The sequence below is a fragment of the Bacillus rossius genome, chromosome 1, assembly GCF_032445375.1.
Source record: "Bacillus rossius redtenbacheri isolate Brsri chromosome 1, Brsri_v3, whole genome shotgun sequence".
Lineage (NCBI taxonomy): Eukaryota > Metazoa > Arthropoda > Insecta > Phasmatodea > Bacillidae > Bacillus > Bacillus rossius.
In genome coordinates, this window is record NC_086330.1 from 317,442,012 (window position 1) to 317,455,322 (window position 13,311).

The window sequence follows — 13,311 nt, forward strand, 5'->3', positions numbered from 1 at the left end:
AAGCACTGTTAAATGAACTTGTTTTTATATGTTCTTTTTTCTGTATATGATATTTATAGCCTAATGGTTTTAGGACCTCTCTAAAAAGCCTGTACAAGCAGTGTGATGTAATTAACCCAAAATTGGGAAGTGTGGTGCGTTTTTGTTTTTACTTTTCTTGTTATTTTTAGTTCGCATGGTTTGTTAGTTTTTTTTTAATTTCCAAAGTTTGTGTTTGTGTATGTTGAAATTAAATTTTAAACTATGAATTAAGTGTCGACATTGTCAGATGTAGATACTTTTCATGTTACCCTATTTTATTTTATCAAATATCGTTTGCTCTTATGTACACGCACGCTCACGCAGTGATTACTGATTACTCTGTCTCCCTACGTCATGATTCATTTCGCGACCGAATCCAAGTAACGAATCGGACTGGCCGCGTGGCCGGTTCTCGTCTCGTTCTTTCGCCGATTCGTTCTTCTGACTCGAGTTCATCTTTTAAGGAATCGACCCTCAAATACCGATTCTTTACATCGCGAACGAATTACATGATTTCTTTCTCTCAAAGATTCGTTCGTTTTGAACGAATCGTTCACGAACGACACATCACTACACACACGCGCATCATTCCTTCATGTCTGGGCATACCTCCAGGCAATAAGTACGCTGTAAGTCTTCGCATTTGACTGTAATAAGGCTTGCCCGTGCTAGCGATTTTTCCCTTGTAATTTGCGGCCGTCTGCAAGAGAAGGCATTGTCCTGTTTGGCGAGGCCATTCAGGACGCGTTTGCTTCCTCACTGGATGGCTATGATCGGTTTGCTGACAGTAGATATGTACTTAAATGAAACCCAGCCAACCAAGAAACACAGACAACGCTACAAAATGTTTTTTAACACATAGTTGGTTCGGAAATCTTTTCGCTCTAGTAATATAGTATTGAAAAACTGCCATTTATTACATGTTTATAAATGGCACCTGTGTACCTGGAAATGATGTAATTTCAGACTAAATTTGATGACAGTAATATGTAACATTTTGCAAATTTGCTATAACATATTGCCTAACTGGAATATAAACAAAACTGAAGTGGCCTTAAAATTGTATTTTACGTTTATTTTAAATGGTTCCGGTAGTGCTGTTCATAAGTGCTGTATAACATTTCATTTTGCCAGCGCTTTAGTGCTAAAATACCTGACATTGCATACATAATCAGAACACGTACAAGCTTAGGCCGGCTTTGCAAGTTGAAAATATTATATATATATATGTAAAAAACAATTCTAGCGCCGTGAGCCTGTACTACGAAATAATAGTGTAAAAGGTTTTGTACTGAAGCTTTGCACTTACGACTGGCTGCCTCTATAGTCAGGCTCCTAGAACATCCCGCGGACAAGTAAGGAGAAACAGACTCTATTAAAACAGATTCGCGTTTTTTTCTCTCCACCTCTATTTAAGATACTGTCAAAATTTTACTCTTGTCTCTTTTCACAAATTTTTGCCCGGTATAACTGTTACCTCTAGCAGAAAACCTTGACACTAGTGATTATTAGTCATTTAATTTGTATATAATTCGCAGTATTTACGTTCTTGTTTTGTTGCCTTTACTTATTTTATTTTCGCTCATTGATTTTCATTTGTCAACCTAATCGTATCCTAATTAGCTGCCCGGACTTCACCTTTAACCGCGCCATACAAGAGCAACACGTATTCGCACATCACACAACAGCGGCTAGCCGTCACGAGATGAAACATGCAGGGAGACCCATCGTGTACACGGGAGTGCTGCAGTCAGAGGGGCGCAACTTAATATGCGGAATATGGTCACTAAAAATTTGTGCGTTTGAGAAATGCCAACATCAAAAATTAAGTTTTAAATATAAATCAACATAGAAATTTCGTAACCATTATTTTAAAAAAAAAGTAATTTTACAAACATTCTCGTTCTGAATTTATGGAATGGTGTATTAACAAGTTAGCTTATTGAGAATAATGACAAAATTTAAACTTTGGAATAATTTTTGACAGTGTTGAATTATTTTGGCATCAGTGAAATAGCATGGCTGGCATGTGCACACGTGCAGACGTGTGCCCGTGTGTATTATTATTATTATTATTGCTTTTTAAGCTGATGTTCATGGTTTTCAACACTTATACTTTTCTGCTATGCCGTTTTCAATTTTTCAAACAATATATTAAGGTTTTAAAAAATAAATTGGTTGTTCCTTATTGTAAAAAAAAATCTTAAACATTTATGGTGAATATTCCCAGCAGTGAACGACTACAATAAAATCAAGGTTGCCAACATTTACCTTCGAAATGTTAACGACTTTCAGGTTGTTAGGTTGCCTCTAATTCCAGCACAGTTCTCGGATTTCCAAAGAAAATCAGAGCGTTAGTTATAGCATTGAATATATTCAATGGTTATAGCATTGAGTTGCGACTCTTATATTCCTTGCTTTGTGGCCGCTGTAATTTTATCTTTTGTTGTGAATGGGACATAAATATTCATGTGAACTTACAGATATTTATAAATGTGTACACTTACATTGAAACAACTGTGTCACTACAAAATATTGTTCGCAGTTATACTGGGTTCGGATTCTTACCCGAACATTTATGCTTTGGGTTGTCGCAGTACCTCAGATAGTTAAAGTTATTTGTAAACCGTTCCGTGAATGGCTTTCCAGTATTAACTGCGCATACAAATAAGCAAATTAAAATAAAGTCAAAATATTGAATATTTTTTATATTTTCCATGATTTAAAGAAAATTATGCTTGAATGAAGCATCAATAAAAATATAAAATCATGCCCAAATTTTTGTAAGAAATACTCAGTATTATCTCGAAAAACGTATTTCATATATGCAAAAATATCTTTCTTGTAGTATAACAAACTATTTATTGGCAATTGGTTTCTAAAGGAATCTTTGGTAAACGTACATGAATATTTTTTGTGCATCATATCCCATTGCGTGTCATTGTATATTACCGTTCATGGCTTATTTTAGACGGGACGCAACGCCCAAGTTAAAAACTATTTGAAGGTAACCATATATTGCTACAGTACAAAATATTAGGTTACGTTTTATTGTTCGCCCAGAGATTGGCCAAATTTGAAGCTTTTCTTTTCTACCGTCTGGTGAGCACCCTCGCGTCGAGTGGATGGTCCACGAAGCGTAGGGCGTGCTTCCTCCCTCTCTCTGCGCATCCCTCTCTCCACCTTTTGGAGAAGGGGGGGGGGGGGGGGCACGTGCCGCCCCGCCACCCTTGTACCATCCCCTGCTTCAACCCCCGCGGATCCAATTTGTGGGATTCTTTCAGCGTCGGAAGGGGAGCTCCGTGCGAGGCATTGTGGCGCAGGATGCGAGCATCGCAGCTCGTTACATAGTCTCCTCTCTCTCTCTCTTCCCCTCTCCCTCTCTCTCCCCCTCTCCCACTCTCACTCGTACCACTCCTCGTCATTGTACTGCACGTCCGCGTGGCTTCACACGTCATCGTTGCGAAGGAAATAAACAACTCTCCCGGACATACCTACTGTGTCCGAATACCCCCTAGTCAGGGGTGTACCTGTGTTGGTAAGGCGGTATAATAATTGCGATGCTCGCTGGTGCTTCTAGCGCGGATTCTCCTCCAATCGCAATGCTCTGAACTGGCGCGCAGTCTTCTCGTCGGTCATGGGACAAATATGAAATTTGAGTGGTAAACGTAACAACAGTAAGATAAAGGTCTATTGAAAGGCACTTTGGTTCTTTCCAGAATATTTCCCGGTTGTTTAATGTCTATAAAATATTCTGGAAACACGTGGTTTAGCCATTTTAACTCTTCTAAAAATATAGTTAGAAAAACTAAACACCACCACAGAACTACCCATTTGCCCTCAGCGCGTTCTTAAACACTTTTTCGTACTCAGACTCCACTCGGATATGTTGAGCAGTTTTCAAATCGAATAGTTTCTTCTGAAGCCTTGCGCACCCATGTGTGTGCCCGGGTAGACGATGCCTTGAAGGACCCTTTTAGCCCAGACCCTAGAGGATCCTTGATGATTGCGTGTATCTAGATTTTTTTTTTTTTTACGTTTCGATTAGTTGAAAGGATATTTACAAAGAAAGACGATGCAACATTTAGTGAAACAAGTCGTTGACGTGTTTTAGTAAAAATGTTAAGATAGGCTGTTGCTTGCCAGTCAAATGCTGTTCAGTTGTTTGCTGTTTGAGTTGAAAGTTGTGTACTGAAGGACATACTACAACTAAACTGGAATGGTTAATTTATCCCACATTTTTGAGCTGCAGAACATTGAATTTGGGTTAAGTATCGCGCCTACAACATTGGTGACTTTGACTCGTTGAGAGCAGCGCACCCACTGGGCTCACATTGTTTAAAACATATGCAAGCAAGACATAGTATCAATGCTTTTATTAAGCCTCGTGAGCGTACCCATGGGATAGTGAACAGAGACTAGGTTTAGTGTGTAAATTTTGCCTTATGATTTGTTTAGCATTTTATATGATTACTAACTAGATTTACCAGTCATTCAAACAAAATTTTTGGCCCGTGGGGGGATCGAACCCACGACCTTCGCGTTATTAGCACGACGCTCTAACCAACTGAGCTAACGGGCCACGTTGGTAACACAAGCGATTTAATGGTGCATATGGAACTTAATATCGCCTTTAATTGAAAATATTAAAAAAATTGAAAAAAAAAATTGTATTTGTGTTGAAAATATGACAATTGGCCAAAAAAAAAAATATCAGTGGATCTGATTGCTACCAAATTTCACAGGATCACTTGCTGGGCTAATATGACGATTGCCTGAATATTTCGATAAAATCGGTCCAGCCGTTTTAGAGTCCATATGGAACATACATACACACACACATAGATTTTATGTGTGTATATATATAGATATATAGAGAGAGATTATCCGCTCATATATTATAATAAAATCGCATTTTGTTGAAAGGATTCACGATCAAGACGCGAGATTCCATTATTTACCGATGGCCCTTTGCAGTATCCTCTGTGGTTATTTTCCCGTAACCCATCCCGAGGAGTTTGAGGAATCGTGGATTTGGGAATATTGTTACACGTGTATTTAGTTAGCATTTTGGTTTGGCCTCACCGTCCTATTTATGTTTTTTTTTGTTGCTGTCAATTGATTGAGTTGAAAGTGGAAAAAAAAAAATGATATGGCTGGATAATAGATTGCGGAAAATTTTGTATGCCCAAACAAAAGACTGTCGAAAAATATAAATAAATTTAATTTATTGGTACGCACGAGGTTGTTTTGGCGTCGAAAGAATTCGGCCTAACATTTCACGGCTAGTTTTCTCACTGAATGCGGTATTCTTGTTAATCGATCATTCAGATTGATAAAGGACACATTTATGCTATTCGGAAACAGCCATAGTTGTATGTTGCTCTCACACTGGAATAACACGAGATTCTTTCAGCAAAAACAGCACGAAACTGCGCTATTGCTGTAGCGTGTTCACTGCGTCCATTCTACACAGGAAAAATAAGTATGTACTTTTACAAAAATAAATATATTGTAACTTTGTGTTCAACACATGGCTGTGGTTATTTTTGTATAAATGAAGTCCTTTTTAGAGATAATACTGAGTATTTATTACGAAAATTGAAGAATAATTGTATATTTTAATTGATCTTTCATTCAAGCATAAATTTTTAAAACATGTTAAGAGATAATCGAATATTCGATAATTTGACTTATTTTGTTGTATCAAGCTTACTAATATGCTTAGTTAATACTGGAAAGCTGTTTAGGGAACGGTTTACAAATAACTTGTAACTATTGGAGGTACTGGGATAACACAAAGTATAAAAACCCGGGTAAGAATCCTAATCCAGCATTACTGCGAACACTATTTGGCAGTAATGCAGATTTTTTTCCATGTAAATGTACAAATTTACAAATATCTTTATTTTAAAATGGATATTTATGTTCCGTTTAGAAAAAATAAACATACTGTGTATGGCTACGGGTTAGCGGGTTTGAGCACAGCACTAGTAGCGGTAACGATGGCTGTTTGCAGATGGCAAGGATCTAGTCTTAACCAAGATACCCTTTTTTAAGGCTGCATTCAGTAAGAAACTAGCTGTGAAATGATATATCCGAAATATCTCGACGCCAGCACATTCTGACGTACCAACGTATACCTATAAATTCTTTTTTCGGCAGTCGTGTGTTTGCGTTTACGAATTATTAATTTGGCGATTTTCAACTTTACACATTCAGTCTAATAATTTAAAAATAACAGATTAACATAAAATGATGAAGACATCAGGTTACTTGCCAAGCAACAAACTATCGTGGCATTTCTACCAGAATTTAGCGTCACAAGGATGTATGAAAGGATGCATTGGCGAATTTGTAATGACTTCCTTTAAGGTGCCCTTTTCAAGGATCCTCTCTAGGCTAAAGTGTTTTCAAGGTAAGTATAGAAAACAGCCACAGGCAGTTAGCGCTGGTGAGTTGCTATCTGCAGGGATGACCTCGACGAGATGCGATAACACCAAGTGCCATGAAAAACTACTGTGTTAATGTCTAGAATGTTGTCATAATTGCTTGTATCTAAAACAAGAATAAAAAAGAACAGGGCATTCTTTTTCTTTTACTTTTTCAAAATCTCCATAACGCTACCAGAACCCTTTTTCATTTTGTAACCTGAAAGTTATTCTTTATCCCACCGGATTATTCATACCACCTATATAGGCTCTCTCATGGTCAGGATTTCAAATACCAGTGGAATTACTTGTTCGCTGCAAGATGCGTTTCCCTGCAATGAAATAGCGTGTATTAAATGCTCTATCGCCTTTATTTCATGAGCTATAGTCTAGTATGATAGTTTAGTATAATTTTTGCTTCAGTTTTTTTTTTTGTGATTGCAACTCTACCAACAGAGATTAGGGAATATAGATTCCCTAATCTCTGTTGTTAGATTAGTATTAATATTTGTATTGTCTTTCATTCACATTTAATCAAATACATTACACCGAGTTTATCAGCTAACGAGTTAAAAATATCAAATATTTTTTATAAAAAAAATCCTTATCTGTGCAATGCTAAGTCACAAAATGCATTAAAACTGCTGGTGGTTCTCCTCTCCCCCCTTGCAGAGGCGTCACGCACGCGCCATGTGGTGCATGTGGTGCATGTGGTGCATGTGTGCTGAAGCGAAAGGAGTGAGGTAAAGGAGCTCTACCGCCGCCCATTTGCGGTAGTGGAGTGTTACTCATCAGCTTCTCGCCTCCCCCTTTCCCCGCAGTTCACCCGAGCTAAACGTCCTCCGAGCCTTTTCCTGGTTCCTTTTCATCGCTCCTCCTTATTCTATCCTGTTCAGTGTTCGCAGGTTGCTGTTCCTGTTTATATCGCAATGAAGTATGGAGTTTATCAAACCTTGAATGAGTTAAGGTGTACTTTCATTCTAGTGGAGATCATACTTTATGACTATGAAACAGGGTTGGGAAAACAAGTTTTTTTTTAAACCAAACAAACTTTTTTGTTTGTTTAAACCAGCTTTTTTATTACGTTAGTTATTTGGGTTCTCAGCATGTTCAAATGAAAGCCATACAACATCCCGCTTTTTGCCACTCATGTTGAACCAGAAAAGTTATAACATCAAAGAATGCAAGTCCAGAAAATCTGCACATCTGACTGGGACTTAACCACAGAAAGTGTTCCATAGAATGGGTGTTTCCCACAGAATAGGGATTTACAGTATAGTCGGGGATTTCCCACAAAATAGGAATATTTTTTAATAATAAATGTATTCATTTCCTCTTTTTTTAAGCTCTGTATACGGTTCACGAATCAATTGGATTTTACAGGAGTATTTAGCTGCGTATAATTGACAACTTATTGAAATCATCTAAATGATACTATCTTAATTAGTATATATTTTTTGTTCCTGTAAATCACAAGAAACAATAATGAGCTAACTTTTGTTGCTATTAGAGTGGATTCAGACCTTTCACTAAAAAATTAAGATATTCTATTTGAAAACACATTATTAAAAAAAAATTTGTTTTTTTTTTAATAAAAATGGTTTAAACCATTGTTTAAAACAGCCAGTCCTGCTATGAAATAAATGCATTTTATTTTAATTTTAGTATTATAAAATAATTATAAATAAGTATTATTATTATAGCGTAACATTATTACCACACAAAAAAAACAAATAATAGTTCAGTTACAATAACAAATTTAAAATTTGGTATATCTTAGGAATTGACAAAGTGGGTCTGAAAGGGTTACTGCCTCCCTCTTTTTTTTTTTGCCTTAGCGAGGAACTACTTACACACTAATTAACCAAACTAACCCAACCAGTTTGAAAGCAGCTTTGTGAAATTGTCCTGCTCCCACGCATCTATAATTAAAAATAATTATGGAAATCCACTTGAATATGTAAATTCATACAGTTTATTTTAGTGACTGAAAGTCGTTGATTCAGTCTTGCACGCAATGTTGGTTGTATCATTTTGTGGCCATTGTTGTGGATTGAACGTTTTTCCTGTACATTTTAACTATAACTCTCCTGCATTGTATATTTAGTTGACTTGAGGGAGTTTCTGGGGTTGGCTGCTGCATGTTCTTTCTATTCCCATTAACCTGCTTCAGAATGGCATGCACGTTCCTGTAAGAATACCGTTTACTATTCCTAGTTTATAACTTATGCTCACGATTGACTGCCTCACCCTAAATGTAATTCTTCTTTTACAGCAAATATTTATGAACTATTTGTCGTTTGGTCGGTAACAAATATTGTGCGTGTGTTACATACGGTTGCAAAATGATTAATGTTTAATTGAAAATAAATTTTTTTTTGTATCAATTGGCGTTGTGAGGTGTCTAAATTTATCGGCGAAAGGAAACAGAAAATTTATACATTTTAAATTTGTGATTATTGCATACATGATGGCGTACAACCTTCGACCTTGTCCACCAGCCATGAATGTGGGTCGTAGCAAGAAATCTTCCATGTGTTAATTCCCGGAAGTCCGCACGTAGTTGTGCGTAGTTGTTTATAACGACGAAAGCTCCTTTGGTATGTGTGTGAAGGTCGATCTTATCGCCGCATCCTCAAACGCACACGCACGCGCGCGCTCACACACACACATAAACACTCACACGCAGGCATAGAGGCGAAATTCTTGCATCTAAGCTGAACCCACTATAAATGCTGCTGGATTTGTGAAAATTAATATAAAGCATTAGAGGCTATCATTCTTTAGACCTGATTTATATTATGATGTTATAGAATGCTAAATTATCGTACTCTTTTTTAAAAAGAGAACTAGTTGCATTGGAATCGATACTAAACACTTCGTCAGTTTTTGGTGAATTTTTTTATATCCAGATTTTACTTGATGTAGACAACGAGAACGTTCGAGACGGCCGAACGCTATACTACTCAGGGAAATAATTTTGAAATAATTGGGCATGGCGTCTCGTCTTTAGAACCCTTCCGATGTCTGCCTGGAGAGATTTCGGGCGACCGTGCGAAACCGAAATACGAAGTCATCACTTTTGTAGTGTATATAGTGGAAATGATGGAGTGTACTCAACATTTTAATTTTAAAGGACGTTTCCCGTTGCGAAAAAAAAAACAAAAAAAAAACACGCTCTCAAAAATGACTTGACACGGGATAACACGATGAATTAAACCTTAGGACAAAAATAAAGAACACAATAAAACAAATCAACAGAAAACCTAGTGGTTATTGTTCTGTCACTGTATCTCGTGTTTTCTTTTAAACTTCATGTTTAACCGTGGAAAACTTCTATTCAAACTCAAATCACAGGAAATCAGGATGCGTGCGCAATGAGGGAAATCGCAGCCTTTTATAAGTTACAAACCAATAACTAGAGGCATGTATTTTTTCTCAAAAAAATCTGAACGCCTTTGCCGTATATGACCGGGCCATTGACGACGCGTTTACTTCGGTACTAAATTAATTATGATTGCTGTCCTGAAAGTGAACATTTGATTTAAAAAAAAACTCTCAACCAATCATGTTACAGTGTTTTAACTCAGCTATAGCCCTAAACCTTTTCGCAAAAAATTACATGCCCCTACCTGCAGCTGAGACCTGCAGAATGCGCTTTATTTTAAGTTCATAAACTAAACACGCTTGTACCTAAATACATTTGCCACATTTGACTTTCCGGACGGATGGCATATGATTGGGGCATATGCACGTATTTTATAATGTTGTTATTGGATTTGTGGCCCTTCAAGGAGAGTCCAACTACCGACTCTCCAATGAGAACGACATTTAAATGAACAGGGATATTGCCTGTGTCGATATAGCTAGAGGCACGAGGACGTCGCTGTTTGGTTTGTTAGAAAAGTAGACTGGACACGTCTACGACTGGTTCACAGCTATAGCCAGTGATGAACTGAGATGAGCAGCGCGGTCGAGAAGCCTGTCGACGTGGCGCGTGGCGCGTGGCGCCGGACCTATGATCGCCGCCCGGCAGAAACAATTGATTACCGCTGCGCCCGACCCCCCAGGGCTGACGTCTGGACGTGACGTCGCCATGGCGACCACTCGGCGCGCGCCGCGTTCATTCATTAGCGCCGCTCGGGCAGGGCCGCAGGTGTTCCGTCATGTCAGGAGAGCGTCCACGGCGCAGCTGCAACGCTGGCTGTCCAAACAAGTCACTCTTTCCACTCGAGTGCAGTGGAAAAGTCTTAAAAAAAAGGAGGAAGAAAATGCCACGTATTTCACGTCACAACAAAACTTGCTACCGTAAACAAGTATCTAAAGGGGCCCTCACACTGGCAAAAATTTGACTCAATATTTTGAAGGTGTCGTGTTTGTACAAAAATATTGAGTGTGTGAGGAAATATATTGCGCAAAAAAAGGGGTGTTCAATATTTTGTGGAGTGTTCAAAAGTTTTCTGAAAGTTTAGAAAAAGTTTTGCGGACCCGTCAATATTTTATAGCACGAGAATGCCGTGTGAGGGGGCTGACAAAATATTGCGCAATATTTTTGTGTAGTGTGAGGGGTCCAGACAATTCAATATTGTTGTACAAAAATGAGGTCAACAATTTTGCGCAAAATATTGAACGTAATTTTTGCCAGTGTGAGGGCCCCTTTACGGGCCCTGATCTGTTTACGAAAAGCATTTAAAGATACACTGCGGGCGGATGAGTAGTTCTGTTTCACTGATTTGATTTTCAACTATTTTTAAGAGATTGAAAATGTCTAAAACGTGTGTTTTCAGAATAATTTTTAAGCACGGAACACCTGGTAATGTTTCTTGTGAGCACTTTATCTTCAGTTGTTCACCATATAATTTTACGGTTACCGGCCAAATTTCATGATTGTTCTATGACCGACCGGCGAGAAGACCGCGCGCCAGTCTACAGCCTTGCGCTTAGAGGCGATACAGCTCTAGAAGCACCAGCGAGCGTCGCACTTATCATCCCGCCTCACTAACACCAATGCACACCTCACCAGGCGCACAAGCTCTGAAAGCGCGGGGTCGTTAAGGGCGATACTGGCTCACGCACTACACGTCTCTTCGCCTCTACGCGCCGGGCAACGAACTGCCGTGCAGTTTTCGCGTGGGTAACGCGACTCTCTGTAGGGCTGTAAGCGATGGCTCTAAAATTTTATGGTGTAAATTAAAGATAAAGGCCCTCTGCACTTCCATATACCACTATACTGTGTGTAGAATGTAAGATACCTTTAAACGTCCGCGGAAACACCCATTTTAACCGTATAGGATGGTAGAGGAGAAATCATGGAACGAAACTTGTGTAGACAAGTGCAATGGTTATTAAGTGTTATTCGTAATCAGACACTTTTGATAAATCTGGAGCGGTTTGGAAATGGCACGAGCACCCGGAGCTCCGCCGTTTGGCCACTTAGACAGGCGGCCACCTAGACAGACGGCCATCTAGACAGGCGGCCACCTTAATGTGATCCACGATGTTGCGTGTGCACTATAATAGTGCTAAGGGCTTTGGGGGGGGGGGGGGGGCAGCCTACAGATTGATGCCCTTATTACGTCGCTGCATGAGGTGGGACTTAAACCCAGGTCTAAGGACTTGAAATGACCTTGTACACCAATAAGACAAGACATTATAAGTAAGACTCTTTGGTTAGGACGATATGTGCAGTTGACATAAAAAAATTGTCGTGGGTTTGACCGTACTAAATTTTATTTATGGGATGCACCATAACTTAACGTCAAGCTGAGAACAGTTGACAGGCCAGTAAATTAGGGTTAGAATTAAAATCAGAGCGTATATTAGTTAACGAGTTATACGCTTTTTTAAAATAAATTTTTAAATTCCCACCCTGCATCATATTATTAGGTACTGTGACTAAGCATGTTTTCCAAGAAATCATAAATAACCCTACTTTTGATAATAATTAAAAATAAAATCTAACATGCTATGCTATAAGGGGAAATTTTTTTTGCAAATTTCTACGGAACAATTTATAATGGCGCAAATTTGACTAGTCATACTGGAAACGAAATTACTTGCTAATTTAGAAAGTTATTTGAAAAGTTGGCTTATTGAAGCGAATGACTTACTAAATTAGAAACGTAATTCTTTTCTTCAGTACCATTTATATGGCTTAATCAGCACACTCGGAGTAGGTGTGATTGGAAAGTTTTAAGAATCGGAATGTAAATTGTGATGGATCTCATTCAGATAATTAGCGTAAAATCCAATATGGCTGGGCCTAATCCCCCTTAAAACACAACTTTTAGCCATTTTCACTCTTCTGAAAATACTGTGTTAAAATTAATTACGGTAGCATAACTCCTTATCTGCACTGAGCGTATTAATTAATGATTTTTTTTTTTTTGAACAGAAACGGCCGGACATGTGGAGCAGTTTTCACATCACGCGGTTTCTTCCGAAGCTCTGAACAGTCTCCATAGCCTCGTAGCAGTCATCAGTAAGGCACTGCTACCACAACACACGCAAACCAATAGAAACAAAAAAAAATGTTGTTTAAAAATTAGTTACCTAACAGTCTGCAGAAGATAATTTTTTGTATAAGGCGTATCAACTTATGTTAAATAATTAATCTACGTTGTTAATTGAAAAAAAAGTTATTTGCAAGCAGAACATTTTCCAAATGGAAATTTGGCATTCACGTAGATTTGACCACTATACTCCCGTGAACTTCTGATCAAAACAACAAAGATATATCAGATACAGTTATAATGGTTACGCAACAGTAATACGTCAACATACAGATAAACGTACCATAACCGATTGAATTTATAGCTAATATTTACAGAACTCCAAAATAGTTTAGTTTCTTTCTAAA

General features: G+C 38.2%; 2 protein-coding genes and 1 non-coding gene across 3 annotated transcripts in view; 2 read left to right on the forward strand and 1 right to left on the reverse strand.

Annotated features, from left to right (window-relative positions):
* The window catches only part of LOC134527972 (rap guanine nucleotide exchange factor 6-like), a 760,364-nt gene that overhangs the window by 405,691 nt on the left and 341,362 nt on the right, over positions 1-13,311 (forward strand). The window lies entirely within an intron of this gene.
* The window catches only part of LOC134527951 (uncharacterized), a 140,018-nt gene that overhangs the window by 108,413 nt on the left and 18,294 nt on the right, over positions 1-13,311 (forward strand). The gene's annotated exons all lie outside the window — the stretch shown is intronic.
* On the reverse strand, positions 4,530-4,603 carry Trnai-aau (transfer RNA isoleucine (anticodon AAU)). Its single transcript has one exon. It is a non-coding gene; the product is annotated as a tRNA-Ile (tRNA).